Source organism: Lissotriton helveticus, chromosome 11 (genome assembly GCF_964261635.1).
Source record: "Lissotriton helveticus chromosome 11, aLisHel1.1, whole genome shotgun sequence".
In the NCBI taxonomy this organism is placed as follows: domain Eukaryota; kingdom Metazoa; phylum Chordata; class Amphibia; order Caudata; family Salamandridae; genus Lissotriton; species Lissotriton helveticus.
Window position 1 is genome coordinate 769,056,827 of NC_136072.1, and position 16,128 is coordinate 769,072,954.

Below are 16,128 nucleotides of genomic sequence, written 5' to 3' on the forward strand. Positions count from 1 at the left end.
TGGAGTTCACCAGCACTGCCTTCAGCTTGATACCTGCGGCTGACACAAAATGACCAGGATACTCTATCTCCTTGACATTCAATTTACATTTGTCTGCTCTAAGAGTGAGGCCAGCCCCCTGCAACTTCTTCAACACAGACCTCAGCCTTGTATCATGTTGCTTCAGATCAACATCAAAGATGAGCACGTCATCTTGGTATACCTTGACACCCTGAAGACCTCCAAGAATGCTTTCCATCACCCTCTGAAAAACAGAGGTGGCAGAAATGAGCCCAAAGAGCATTCTCGGAAACTTAAAGGTCCCACACGGTGTTACGAAGGCTGTGAGATCTTGAGAGGAAGAATGAAGCTTGACCTGGTGGTAGGCAGAGGTTAGATCCAAGGAGGAAAAATGCTTTGCCCCTTCAAGTGAGCACTACATTTCAGTTATGTTGGGTAAAGGGTAGTGGTCAACAATAACCGCTCTGTTGAGTTCTCTCAAGTCCACACAGAGCCGGGCCTCACCATTGGCCTTGCGGACCATAACAACCGGAGAGACCCACTCTGTTGCTTCGACTTCCTGGATGATACCCTTGGCCAGGAGCTTCTCCAACTCAGATTTCATGCTCTTTTTTTACCAACAGAGGCACATTTCTCACTTTGGCAACTTTTGGAACAACATTTGGCTTAATTCCTATACGATGTACATAGTTTTTAAAGCAACCTAGGTCACTAGCAAAAACTGCAGGGAAATCTTTGATCCAATCTTGAACAGTATCATCAACCACCCTCACAGGTGGTAGTTCTTTTGAATGCACAGGAGGATTCTCATTGGGGTCAAGAAATACATGCAGATCGCTTTGATGAAGCCAACTAATGAGTGAGTCATCTTTCATCGAGACGTAGATTTTCCCTGGGATGACCCTCTGTTTAAAATCAATTGTGCCCCAAAAGCAACCTAGTTACTATATGATCACCCCTTCTTGCCTTTGCATCCTTCTTCCAAAATGATACCACTCAAGAACAGTACTTATTTTGGGGAGGTAGTGTTAGTCCAGCTTTTTAATGCAAATTTCATACTCATTAAGAGTAGCAGAGTCACTATGGGAGAGCTAAGGGAGGTGTTCAAAGACTTCTAGGCCCTCTGATCCCAAACAATGCATCAGGAGAGAGGTCCCCCTCTCTGCGCTTAAGGAGGTACCACAAACCCGAGCATAATGTGCAAACACCTTTTTTCATTTTTTCCAGGGAAGTGGGGGATCACCTGGAGAGGTTAAAAAAAACGGAGGTGTTGTAACATTTTGCATAGTGAATTTTCAATGTAGAAAACCAAAGGTTCACACCTAAAATCGTAGAAGTGTACAAATCAATAGGCAGGTACAGCACAAGTATTGTCAAGAGGATGAAGGATGAAGAAAACCTTACTCAATAGAAGAGCAATTGTGTATAGAAGTAGAAGCGCTGTGTGAATAAACAAGCTGTGCGAACAAGCGAGAAATGTGGGTACAATATAAACAAACACTGAATACCAAATAAGCGAGGCTGTGCACATCAGCGAAAGGAATTTCCAAAATGTGCACTGTAACAAAGCAGTAGGCTGTGCACAACAGAGAAGACAAGCCCATCAAATAAGCTGTGTGCATCAGCGTAGAAGTCACACACCCGTGAGGTAGGGAAACAGCCATCGTTATGGAGACAGATCACAGGCGAAACAGCAAAGTATGAACATAGATGCGAAGCGTATCGTTGCTATGGCAGCTGCATAGTTTCTTAAAATGGCGACTCACAACGTGAAGATGCTCCGTAAATGTGGCTGTGCGCATCACCATGCCGAGCAATTAACTTGTTGCTATGTTGATAGGCTTTAGGCTCTCAAGATGGCTGCATGTGACGTGATGACGTGACGGGAGTGGCGCCAGGTAGCTGATGCTGTGAAATGCAGCAATGCTCGTGGAGGATTGAGCCCGTGTAAGCTCGAGAGGGCCCCTCTGCACGTGCCAAGGATGTTGCTCAGAGAACAAATCGGGGGTCCCCAGCTGTCTGGATATCTCCCAAATTTGCCAAGACCACCACCCCGAGGGCCAATGTTTTATGAGCGTGAGAGGAATTTAACAGAAATGGTTTTTCCTCCTTACTTGTTGCCCTTCAGGCTGATGAGTGAAGATCGAGGTAGCAGACCAAACATGCAAAGTTTTGGAGACCGGAGAGATGCAGTAGAAAATCGATGGGTGGTCCCGCTTTTGAAGATACGGGTCAGAGGTTGAAAGGTAGGCTTCAGTTGTTTCTTTGTGATATCTTCAAGGGTGTTATGGTCTCTCATAATCTAGTGTGCAGCGTAGGTAAATCGTCGCCAAAATGTAGAAGTTAGATCCCTCAAGTAACAGCGTAGAGGCATAGTTCAGGAGAGAAATTATGTTTATTCAAGACACAGGATTACAGAGACCCCATCCAGCAACAGGCTGGAGCTAACTGACAAAATGTATGGTTCTAAACTCAGTGCCTGGCAACCTTCCCCACATTCCAGAACATAGACTGTGGATGACATGAAGGTTCAGAACACCACAGGATCCTTTTGGATTCCAGATGAGGAAACTATTATTGAGCTGGATCCCGGACCCTGGCCAGCTCTCCGTTTGTTAAAACTCCCAGAGGTGAATGAGATCTCATAATCTCAGCTCCAACTGGGCCCAACAAACATGCCTCACTTCAGGGGCTATCAGCACTACTTTTTTGCCAGTTTCATCCAAGCTTGGGACTAGCTGGAGCTTTAACATCTTGATGCCTATGCCATCACAGAGAAAAACACTTAGCTTGTCAATTAACAGGTGCTTAAGCTAAACTACGATTTTGAGGCAGGTGTTTAGGTTTTTAAGCTCTGTGTGTATGAAATATGTATACACTGTAAAAAGTACAACTATACTGGTCTGTATGATTATTTACATTCATATCTTTTTAAATAAATAGCACTTACTAATACGTCTTTGTTACTTCCCAAATAAACTCTTTTTAGCACCCTTATACTAAAGAAATATTGAAAAAAGCAGGCAGGTCTACACTTATTCCTTGTAATTTGCATGTAGCTCATTGATGTTGGTTATCATTTACTGAACTAACTTATGAGGATTATAACGTGTGACCTGCAGGTAACACACAGGTCCCTGCAGCAAAATGAGAAACCCACTAAGTGCTCTGCATAACATGCAAATCTTTGACGTGCAAGTTACACACCAGGCTTTGCAACAGGCACATTAACCCTCTATGCTAATTTGTGATACATCAAACCTGTAACAAAATTGCACACCGATGTCTCCAGCAAGTGCATTAACCAACAGAGTTATCTTGACTGTTATCATACCTTGGAAGTTGCTGGGTATACAAAGATCTCTGCAGCAGGTATATTAACCCATAAGGTATTTTAAAATGCGGCCTCTTTGTGACCAATTAAGTAATACATCTGGATGTTGATTGTCAGACTCTGCTCCTTGTGACTCTACCTCTCGCGACTACACTCCCCTTTCTGTTGCCATCCCTTGAGCCCTAATCTATGTGATCCCAGAGTAAATTGTTGCCTTTCCAGCCCTGCACCAAACAGAGCAATGTTTCTATAAACAGTATTTAGGCCACAATGTTTAATTCAAACCGAATTTGTGTTACTGATATTCTGACATAAACCCATGTTAAAACATTAAAGACACCTGCACACTTAGATTGAATGAGAGAAGGGGTTGACATGGCACCAGGCTTTTGAAGGAAATCAATGCAACAATCAGCAAGGTGGGGGAAGGAGTGCTTGTATTAATCTGAGCTCTTGGTGATCACTCAGGCCGCATTCCAGACCATCCTTTTTCACCCACTATGACACTCTAGACAGTAACCTGCCATATGCTCTAATATGAGGTGCTGGAACACAAAAGATAGCAATGCCAGTGAGAGAAGGGGCTGACATAGCACCATGTCTTGGAGGAAATCAGTAGAAAATAGTTGCTTCCTGCCAGTTCTAGATGTAGGGTAGAGTTTATAGGAACGTGCTTGCATTTTAATTCGATGGCAAGGTATTTTACAGGAAATCAGAACATTGGTATGTTGGGCACTATATTGAAGACAATGGGGTTCTCTGGGCTTCTGATGGCTGGTAGACGCCCGGTATATTATTACAAGTACATCCCCTTCTCTGCCCACGTGGACCAGGGTCAATACTATTTATATGCAAGCAGCGTCTACTGTGGACTCTTTTCAGAAGAATGAGCAACCCTCTTCCATCCATTTAGGGAAGCCGCCATTAAATGTAGTAGTTACTCATAGACCCCAAGGGGTACATACACACTGTGGTAGTCTTTCATACAAAAGCAAGTGCAATAAATTGATCAAAAATTGCTGACAATGGCTTCTCTGCTTATTTTTTGTATTATTTTTCAAAGAATTATATATGCAGATAATAATATAGTTAACAACATAAGTGCTGGCGACGCAGTGTTCCAGTGTGAGACACAAATGCAAATTATACACAGAAGCATTAAGTGGATATAGACTGACAATTGGTTTTGGTTTCTGTCTTCCCAAACCTTGCAAGTAATACGTCCGATTACTATTCTCCTGTGGAGACCGAGACTCAATAGGAGTGGAAACATCGACATTTGTTTCACTTGGTTGTTTTAATTAACAATTGGTTCAAATGTTGTGATGTGATACACACATGTGTTTTTTCTTTTGTAATACATACAATCAGTGAACTTTTGTTTTTGTGTGTCTTACGTCTATAATTTGTATTTGTTTGTCACACTGGAGCACTGCGTAGCCTGCACTTATGTTATTAACTATATTAATACAGAGACTATTTTAAAATGTTTTTCTCAGGAGCCCATCAGTGGTAGTGACAAATTCGCAGGTTGCTGGCCACCAAAGTTGCTCTACACTTTATGTTCCTTTATTACACTCTTGAAGGACACTTTCTCCCTTTGTCACTATTTTAATCCTTCATTCTCCCTCTCCTCCCTGTAGGTCTACTGCTCTGGGGCCAAGTCTGATGGTGAAAAATATGTCTTGATCCCCCAAAAAGAAATGCTGGTGCGCATCACCTCCAAACACCTGCACAAATTAAGCAGTCTTGCAAAGTGGAGTGATCCTAGCTTTTAGATGACATGCTGTGGTATTTGGGGATTTCCATGGGTATGTTTATGGGGAAAGCATAGGGTCTTAAGAAAGACAGTTTGGCATTCACAGCAAATAAGGGATTATTTGCATGTAGGGGTGATTCCGTTTCTGGTTTTAGCTCCAGTTGCCAGATGACTACAGCTTTCTAGGGCACTTCTGGACTGCAAGTTTGGTATTACGGTACACCAAAGAACAGGTAGTTTGCCCACTGGAGAGGGAAGTTTGTGGTTGTTCCTCTGCATTTTCTTTGCTTCTGCTTTTGAGGAGGGTCTGTTTAAGGCCATAATACGTCAGCGCAGACAGAGGAAGTGGTTGGAGAGACTGACTACTTATCCAGCTTGGGAACTGAGTGTCATCGTTGTCATGGAGTGACCTCTGAGACACCGCAGGGGTTAGCTTAATTCCTCATGTTTCCAGACAGATCTCCCTCAACCGACATACAGAGCAGGTCCTGGGCTGATTTTGTACCTTCATGCATACACTTTGCCTAAGCTGCAAAGAGTTCAGTGCGTTATGTGGGTTGGTGGTGAGGGAGGTACCAGTCACAACATTGGCATCCCCCAACAGGCCATGTGCTGCAACAGGCCACGTGCTGCAAATGCTGGTAAAAACACACACACACATGTGCACACACACATGCACACATTTACGCACAAATACATGCAACTACATTTTACACTTGCTTTAAAATACCTAAACACATTATGGGGCCAATCTTCTTAGTGCCATGATTCTCACAGGGATGGTGTTGCCTGGCTTAGTCAAAGTTTAGCAGCACTAGGAAGACACACACACACACATATATACACAGACGCATATTCTCTCTTTTCTGTCCAGAAGGAAAGAATATGTTAACCTGGATTCCAAATGGGCTTTAACTGATCCTATATTTTGCTATCTGAGACATTGAGAAACTACAAGGAAAATAAAATGCTCCATGGGTAAGTGTTCGCCTTTTCACATTTTTCACCACTGGTAGATTCCACAAATCCAGCCCTATTTTACAATTATCAATCTATGGCTGTCCTATACAACATCCCTTTCTAGGAGTAGTCTACCACTGCTGAGGCCCAGGCAAAATATATCAGAAACAAAGTACAAAAGCTGCAACGCCAACAGGTGATACTGATATTCTGTAGCAAACTATAAACACCAGATATGGCCATAAAGGCCATTTCAGCGTTGCAAATAAGAATTGTTATAAGCACCAAGCACACAGAAGGTGATGGGAGGAATGTTTGCATATAGCCTAAACCACTGGCAATCGCTCTGTATAGCATTACAACCCAACTTTCTTCACCTACCTTTAGACAGAGGCCTACCGTATGTAAATCAGCATTGACCCTGCTTCTCATGGGTACAGCTCATCCCAAATTACCAGACAATGCCCAACCCACAGAGGAAAGGAGGCAAACCCAGACCGGTTTCAGGCTTATTAGGCCTTGTCAGTGAGGTATAGCTTTGATCACGTGGTACAGTGCGCACAGGAGCCACATGTAGGTATACCTTAGCAAACTTAGGGCATTACATCACCTTCCAAGCCATTTTTCAGCCTTATGCAAATCACTACTGACCCTATTTCTCATAGGTAGACTCCATGTAGGCTTGCCCAAAAGGACAGTGCAGAAACCTGCTGGCACAAAAGACTTACAATGGACAAATCAGGCCCTTCAATCGAGCTTGCGAGATGCTGGCCTTCTGTAAGGAAAAACCAAAGGGGATGATGGACGGAGTGTTGAACATTGCAAGCACTCACCCCCAGTCAACTGATCTGGGTTTAATCCATCATCATTCTTTAGCTCACTCCGCCACCCCAGTTCAGACATGGCCATATGCAAATCAGTCTGACCCTGTGCCTCATGGGAACAGTCCAGCCCGAACTGCCAAGCCATGTCTTCCCTGGACCGGAAACAAGCATCCTAGGACCGGTTTCTGGCTAATCAGCCATCATCAGCCACGCTACCTTGAATCCAGTGGCAAAGTGAGCAAGGGCCTTCTGCAAGGAAGCAGTGGTCAGAGATGAATAAAAGCAATAAATGTTGGTGGATGGAGTCACCATTCGGTCGAGGGGGTAGAGAGGGCTTAGGAGCCCTGGGGCTTCCACACAGGCAAGGCCAGTGCAATGGCAAGCAGGAGGCTGTCTTCAGCTGGGCCTTCAGACTTGCTCCTAGACTAGAGGAAACTGGCACCTCTCAGCTCCATGTTCAGAAGCACTAAACGCTGCAGGGGCAGTAAAGATCTACGCCCCAGGAGGTGTTAAGTAAGCAGGAGGGAAGCTCTGCCTAATAGGCTGAATCTTTGAACTTTGAACTGCACAGACACGTCTGCTCCTGCAAGGTGGCGAAAAAAACCCCGAACAATGCGGAAGGTTACATTATACTCGTGGAACTGAACACTTCCTTTATATTACCTCGATGGCACCTGAAAGGCCTTCCTATTCCCAACAAAGGGTTCTGCACAAGTGCCTATTTTACCCTTCAATTATCGCGTCTAATAAAATCGTAGCTAAAATGCACACAGGACAAATATGCAGTCTTGTTCATTGCAGCTACGGTGCAAATTGATGGTGTGGGTTGCTTTTTTTTGTACAGAATATAGCACATAAAAGCATATGAGGTTCCGGAGCGCAAGCATTTATTTTTAAAATGTAACTAAACTCAAAAAATCAATCATGAGGCATGGGTGCTGAGCTAGGGGGTGGTGGGGAATGATTGCAGCACTGAATATCGACCCCCAGAATACCGCCATGTAAGATCCTGATGCTGAGGGTCAAGAACAAAACTAAATAGGACACAGTTTCCAGGGCCAAAATATTGAAAGGTAAGCGCAAATAGGAAAGAATAGATTTATTGTCCCTAACTCCACATCTATGCACCTTGCTTGAAGATATAATTACTGCATAGGTACATCTATGTGGAGTGAAGTATAGAAAATCTAGGGGCAAATTTACTAGAAAATGTCGGAGCGTGGAGCTGCGCCAAATCTGATAGCGCTGCGTACTGACATTTTCAAAACACAGGGATGCGTCATATTTACTACAATACAGTGCACCCCTCTGCTTCCCTGTCACTGTCACTAAAGTTAGCTGCCTAGCACCAATGTAAGCACCCTTGCACCAGAATGATTGTCTATGTGCAGGAGGAGAAATAAAATATTTCTCCTCGTGGGCCATTCTAACGCCTGTTCTTGCATGGCGTTAGTTTTAGGCGGTGCCTCAGATGTACACCTCCTTGTAATTCTGAGGCAGCGTAAAAAAGCAATGGGTGTTGCAGTGGAACACCCATTGCAACACTCATTGCTCGCCCCTTTGCCGCAGAGGACTGTGGCGTATTTACAAAGTGGCGTTAAGCCACGCTAAGTGGCTTAGCGAAACCTTGTAAATATTGAAAATGGGTCTACACCACCAGAGTGTCAAAAAAAGTGACACTACGGTTGCGAAAGGAACTTGTAAATATTCCCCCTAGACGTACTTACCTGCTGATATTTTATTAATATTCTGTATTCGATATTTGGTCCTCTCAATATTCAGTGGTCGATATTTAGTGTGCACACCATGGGGAATCACGCTGTAACATCTATGCGGTCATATAATGCTGCTTGTGTTTCTTTTTGGGTGGTGTGGCCTACAGCGGCGGCTCCTCCCCTAAAGGCAGAGGAGCATCTCCCCACGGCATTTTGAGGAGTGGATTAAATAAAAATAAAATGATAATAACACTAGGTTATTATCATCTAATTTTTACGGTTTACGGGGTAGGGGTGGGGCTTGGCTGTGTCACAGCCAGCAAGGGGACGAGTACCGGGCACTTAAGTGGGCATGACTGCTTGGCCGACCGTCTTCGCCATGCCAAACAGTCATGCGCACTTCGCATGTTCCCCCACAGCCTGGTGAGGAACATGCACAGGCTCCCGCTGCCTGTCGGGTCGCCGCACCACGGCACTCAGACCAATCACAACAGCGTCACAATTAGCTGAGGGAGCCTGCTTGTACTCCCAGCGTCCAGCAGGAACAGAAGTGGATGACGCGAGACAAGGCCACGGTCCGGGAGCAAGGTAAGTCATTTAAAATATATATTTTCCTGTCTCCCCCACCCCCGTCCTACCCGTGATACTTGGCGGCAGCTGCCACTGGTGGCCTACCAGTTTGGCCCACAATAGCTGCCTGCTACTTTTGGGGGGTGAGCTATAACTCTTCTTTAATTCAACAAAAAACACGACAATGGAATGCACACGGTTTGTTCATCAGCGGTTAAGCTTAGTTCTATCACTTCTAGTGATCACCTTTGTTTTTCTTTGTGCAACTTTCCATCTAATCCTGTTTTCTCTCTGTAACTTGCAGGTGTTATATTAAAATCCAAAGATGGTTGATTTAGACTTTCATCTTTCATAGGTAGATACAATAAGAATACTGGAGTTATCTAACAGTAACAACTATTGTTTGAGGTCGCAGAGTTCAGGTGGGATGTGCACTATATCATTGCCAAATATTATTGCGTGTTCTTTTCAGTTCACCTAGGACCAGCGTGTTCGCAGAGGAAGTGGGGGTGCCAGTTCCTGACACGCGTCAGACTGACGTCGGCCGCGCGCACGCTCCGGGGTTCGATGCTGAGGTGTGCGAAACACTGCGGTGACTCTACCACAATGAAAAAACATTACGTGCAGCAGCAGGAAATGTGTTTTGAAAGTGGCTGGGCGTGAAATACAAAATGTGGCATATCTGTATGGGAACCGAGGATAGTTTTTACCAGCATTCTTGACACAAAGTATGAGGGGAAAGGCAAGAAATGGGAGAGAGAAGGACGACAGGATAACGACGACAACACGGACACAGGGAGACAGCAAGGCTGGTAAAAATAACCCACAAGTGGGACATGAATAGACAGGATGTGTGTATGTTGTAGGAGGAAAGAGGCCGCGAGTAAAATCAAAACTAGACCGCATTGATATTCTGAAACCATTGCATTCTGCAGTGCCAATGGCTCTAAAGCAAAACGATGGCCTCTGCACTTATATATATTGCTTTACAAAGTACTGTGTCTGCACACCTAACTCTATCAGGGGCACCTTGTAGTATTTGCCCAGATAGGACTGACATGAAATGCCAGTTACCTATTAATAATCAATAAGTCCCCCCATTCAAATGCAATATTTGTAATGTTTGTTAATGTAGAACACAATCAGAGAGATAGCTTTATTATCTTCTGGTGTACCTAGTGAGAATGAGAATTAATATTGGCTGGGAGAGGCGTCCAACCCGGACGTCTTCTCTGCCATTCCCCCGCTGTATAACATCTTCCGGATGGATAGAGCGAGGGGCAGGGGAGGGGGAGTAGCGGTTGTGGTAAAAAAGAGTGTTCCATGCTCAGTGCTTCCCTTGAATTCTATTGGGAATGCCGAGTCGCTGGCCTTTACGATTAGACTGTCACCGGGTCAGGCCCTGAAGGGCTTGCTGGTATATAGGCCACCAGGCCCGGTGGGCACTTTTTTTGAGGATCTGCAGACGGCCGCCTCTGAGCTGGCGTTGACCACACAGCACTGCATTGTGGCCGGTGACTTCAATTTTCATCTGGATGTGGCAGATGACTCGGATGCAGCCAAACTGTTGGATGTTACATCTCCGCTTGGTCTTGTGCCTTGCGTGTCGGGGCCAACACATGAGAAGGGGCATACCCTGGATCAAGTGTTCTCATCTGTTCCACCTACAGAGGTTGCTACCCGGCAGATGCTCTGGACTGATCACCGGTTGATCAGCTTTTCAGTGATGGAATCGGCGCGCCTGGAGTATAGAGCGCCCACTTTGCTTAGACCAGCTTCGCGAGCATTGTATAGAGTGACACCTGACTTATTTGAGCAGGCGCTGCTGGATCACCCTTGTCATCTTTCGGGTGATTTAGACAGCGATGTGGAGTCTCTGCAGTGCTGGCTTACCGACAGACTTGATGATCTAGCTCCTAAGGCTGCCCCCCGGTCCACGGTGGCTCGGCAATCGGCCCCGTGGTTTACGGAGGCGCTCCGTGTGGCCCGTAGTCAGTGCAAGATGGCTGAGAGGGCGTGGCGCCGTATGTACGATGGGGAGGCAAAGCTTGCCTATAAGGCGGCTGTTAAGGCCTACCATCGTGACATCCTTGGTGCCAAGAGGGACTATCTGGCAAGGAGGATAGAGGCAGCGGCGAACTCCTGTAAGGAGATCTTCAATATTGTGAAGGAGTTTACCACCCCCAGCTCCCATCCACCCCCGCCAGCTTCAGCGGATGTTTGGGCACGCGATCTTGCTGGCTTCTTCACAAGTAAGATCAAGGCCATTCAGGCCACCTTTGGGGAGGGACCGGAGGCAGGCAATGGTGATAGGGTGGACTGTAGTCCTCCGCAGATGTCTGCGGGGACGCTGTCCGATTTCCCTACTGTTGCCTGTGATGTCTCTCAGACGTTATTGGCTAATCTTAAATCTGGCTCGCCACTTGACCCCTGCCCTGCCAAATTTTTGGCCGGGATGGCGGCGGTGGTGAATCCTCTGGTCAACTCTGTCCTCAATACCTCCTTGAGGGAGGGAAGGGTCCCCAGCTCCTGGAAAAGAGCGATGGTGATCCCCCTCCTAAAAAAACCGGGTCTTGACACCGAGGTTTTGGCGAACTACAGGCCCATCTCGCTTTTACCTGCACTGGCGAAGATCACGGAAAAACATGCCCACGGTGTCCTGTCGAGCTTTTTGGAAGCTAACAATCTGCTCCACTCATCTCAATCGGGTTTCCGTCCTAATTTTAGCACGGAAACAGCTCTGTTGGAGGTTACTGAGATTATTAGGGAGACTCTGGATGTCGGCGGTAGGGCCATGCTGGTCATGTTGGATCTGTCGGCGGCCTTCGACACCGTCCCCCATAAGACGCTTTTAGCGAGGCTTTATGACATCGGCCTCAGGGGGACGGTGCTCAGGTGGTTTACCTCCTTCCTTGAAGACCACCGCCAGACGGTCTGGGTTTCTCAGAGCTCCGCCGAGATGCCGCCATTGGGAGTTGGGGTTCCACAGGGTTCTGTGTTGAGCCCCACGTTATTCAACATCTTTATGTCCCCTTTGGCGGACTTGGTGGAGGCTCATGGGGCCCAGATCGTCTCCTATGCCGACGACACGCAACTCCTCTTCACTTGCGGGAAAGATCAAGAGTTTGATGGAGAGAGAATCCGGGACTGCCTTGCGCTGGTCTTCGACTGGTTCCAACGGAACAGTCTGAGGGCCAACTCGGGCAAGTCTGAGATTTTATTTTTTGGTTGCGTCGTCGAGCCGGATTGGCAGCATTGGTGGCCGTTCGACATGAATCCTCCCGCTCAGTCCTCCCAGGTCGCTAAAAATCTGGGCGTCAAGTTAGACAACCAGTTGGCATTGCGAACCCACATTCTTGGCCTGGCCGGTACCTGTTACGGAATCCTGAAGATGCTCCGCAAATTCTTGCCTCTGCTGTCGGAGGAGCACAGGAGGATTACCGTTCAGGCTCTTATCGGTTCAAGGCTGGACTTTGTCGGGGTGGCGCTAGAGGGCGCGCAAGCGGAATGGCTGCCTAGGTTGGTAGCTCCCGTGCCTCACTGAGAGATCCTACATATATCCTGCGCCACAAGGTGTTTTTCTTACCTCAAATGCCAGCACAAGGTGCAGGACGGCGACCTTCACACTCGACCCGAGTTTGACGCTGCTGGGACCCGTGGAACTGAAGATATTGCCGCATCTATCTGCAGCGGAGATAGCCTGGTCTTTGAGGGCGCCTGGACCCGGCTGCTGAGCACTACGGCACACCGCGGCTGACCACGAGGGGTTGGGCCGCGTCCTCCGTCATCCGCCCGAAGCTGAGTCTGTGACTGGGAGAGGAGCCGACGGTTGGGGACGGGGTGCAGAGGCCTCTCTACCCCGCACCCTTCTGCCATCGGGGACTGCTGACCTCCGGCGCCTGGACCGCGGGTGAGCCGACTCTACCGCCGAGAGCGGGTTAGGCGCTGCAGCGCTCCTCGCGTGTCTGGGGGGCGGGCGGAGTTCTGGGCCTCGCAACGGGAGAGCGGAGGCCGCACAGAGCCTTGACGCGGCGCTGGGACTCCTCACCCTTGCTCCCAGGGCAGAACAGAACCGCGAAGTCCAGATCGACCGGGAGACGCCCGGGCTTCACAGGCTGCACCCGCTATACTCCACGACCACTGGCCCGCCTCCTAGCTGCACGGTGGGTTGCACCAGCTCCCTCGTGGCTGCAGCTTGCTGACCACTCTGGCCTCCGCTGATCGCTGCACCCCACCATTACAGAGAGGACACTGGGGGACCGGAGACGGGTTGGAACACTGCGCCCTTCCCCCGACGGTGGCTGCAATCTCTCCTTGATGTCCTTATCAGGATCCTTCATGACTTTCAGTGTCTGACAGGACTACCGGCTGCCTGTCTACTTACCGGCCTGTACATACTGATCTCATACCCTACTGAAGGCGATCACATCTACTGGATACCACGACCATCATGGGGCGCCCGGATAACCGCCAAGCGAAATTGAGTTTTGATGGCGCCAAAAAAGGCGCCAAATCAGTGCCCACCGGTCCCGGTCCTTCGAGGGCTGTTACACCCCCGTCAACTGATTTGGACCTTCACAGCCTCTTTCAGGAGATGCGGCAAGGATTCGCTACTGTGGTTGAAAAGGTGGACGGTGTCACTGCACGACTGGACGCGCTGGTCCACAAGGTGGATCGCCATGAGGAGCGACTGACAGCCGTGGAACAACGTGTCTCTGATGGTGAGGATGTTTCCGCGACACACACGACGCAACTAGCCCGGATGGACAATTTGCTTCGCATTATAGCGGCTAAAAATGAGGACTTGGAAGCCCGCAGCCGCCGGAGCAACATACGCATCACGAATGTGCCGGAATCCACAGATACAGGCAGAATGGAGCTATACGTCGAGAAGATGCTCAAGGGATCAATCGGTGAAGAAGCTTTTTCACCCCAATTCATTGTTGAACGAGCGCACCGGTCTTTAGCGCCTATGCCAAAACCTGGCCTGCCACCCCGGCCCATCATAGCTAAACTGCTGAACTATCGAGACCGGGACACTGCATTGAGAGCGGCCCGCACTCAGCGCTCGCTGAATTACAATGGTATTGCGTTTTCCATATATCCGGACTTTACCCCGATGGTGCAGGAGGAACGACGTAAATTTCTCCAGGTGAAAAAGAAGTTGCGTGAGGCACAGGTAGATTATGCCCTCCTGTATCCTGCTAAGCTGCGGATCACGCATCAGGGCACACAGCGCTTCTTCACGAATCCGCAGAAGGCTGAGGACTTCTTAAAATCACTACGGAGAGCACGCAGAGAAGAACGAGGAGCTGAGGCGGAGGCATCTGACGAGGACTTGCCGCCGGCACAGAATGCTCCTTGAATACCCGTGCGAACTATGTTGGTTCTTTTCTCTCTACGTGCTGCGTGACGCCCATCATCCTACCTGCGGACGCTGCGTTGAATACCTGCTTCGAACCTGCGAGGAAGTAACACACCTGTGGTAATGTACATCGAGGCCCACTCTCTAGGCCCTATGCTCCGCCGAGGGTGGTACAGATGGGAGCTATGGGCCGGGAGGGTGCTGTGCACACTCTATGCCTAACCCCTACAGGGTGTTCCCCCTGGGACTGCTACTGTTTTTATTGTTGTTGTTGCAGAGACTAGAAGGGGATGGTTGGGGGGGGGAGGGTGGGGGGGGTTCATCGGCTACCGGCATGATTGGGATGCTGGGGTGGGAGGGAGGGTTGGCAGTTTTGAGACGAGGCAACTATCACTGGGACTGGGTATGCAGATTATGCGCCAAACTGTACTTTTAACTTGGTGGAATGCTTTTGAACTACACCTATTGCATTGGTTGGTACTGTTGTTTTTGCTATTGACCTACCTATGGCTACTTTAAATGTTAACTCTCAATTGACGACTATGTCTTGGAATGTTCGTGGTCTAAATAATGCCAAGAAGTGTCGTAGTGTACTAGCCTATCTGGATAGACATCATGTGCAGGTTGCCATGATACAGGAAACCCACTTGCCGCCACGTACTAACCCTACTTTTGCGAGTAGATGGGCTGGGGATCGAGTTTTCTCCTCGTACTCCACATATGCGAGAGGGGTGGCTATTATTGTGGCCCGCAATGTTCCGTTTTATAAATGTGGGGAACTGATGGATGGTGAGGGGCGGTATGCATTGTTGTGGGGCAGGCTGGGGAGAGATACTGTCACGTTTGCTGTTGCATATGCACCGAACACGGATGATCCTACCTTCTTCTCTGCACTCTGGGGCAAAATCATGGCTGTGGGCTCACGTCACGTCATCTGGGGAGGCGATTTCAACCTGGCTATGGTGCCACACCTAGATAGGGCGGATGGGCTATGCACTTACAAACCTAGAGCACGTGAGGCGCTGGAGGGGGTGCTTACAGAGGGCGAGCTGATTGACGCTTGGAGACACTTGCACCCATTCAGGAGGGAAGGCACACACTTCACGTCTCACACGGGAACATGGGCACGCCTGGATTATATTCTTGTCACCAAGGAGACAGCATCAACATTAACGGGGGGAAGGCACTTACCCAGGACATACTCTGACCACAGTCCTGTCATGCTTCAACTCCACATGCCGGGATGGGATAACCCTAGACCACACTGGAGACTCCGCCCTAACATATTGCTTGACACTGTCTTTCGCACTGAACTAGCTGAAGAGATAGCCGCTTTTTTCCCTAGAAATAGGGGTTCTGTGGATTCGGTGGAACATATATGGGAGGCCTTTAAGGTCACCGTTAGGGGATACTGTATCTCTAAGAGTTGCGGAGTCTTGCGCGACATACTCCGCACCATTGGCACGTTAGAGGGAGAGCTGAAGGACCTGGAATGCCGGATGGTGGAGGACACTAACCCTACACTGCATGCACTTTTCAGGGAGACACTTTCTAAGTATGAGGAGGAGGTCTCCAGGGAATCCAATTTTCGTGGTAAACAC

General features: G+C 48.2%; 1 protein-coding gene across 5 annotated transcripts in view; it reads left to right on the plus strand.

Annotated features, from left to right (window-relative positions):
* The window catches only part of ARHGAP25 (Rho GTPase activating protein 25), a 441,995-nt gene that overhangs the window by 124,644 nt on the left and 301,223 nt on the right, over nucleotides 1–16,128 (plus strand). Inside the window, exon 1 of one of the 5 annotated variants that reach the window (XM_078666648.1) lies at nucleotides 9,926–9,974. The exons of the other annotated variants lie outside the window; for them this stretch is intronic. The gene's annotated coding sequence lies outside the window, so the exon portion shown is untranslated. Of the gene's footprint in view, nucleotides 1–9,925; nucleotides 9,975–16,128 lie in introns of those variants that run through there. 5 annotated transcript variants of the gene reach the window in all.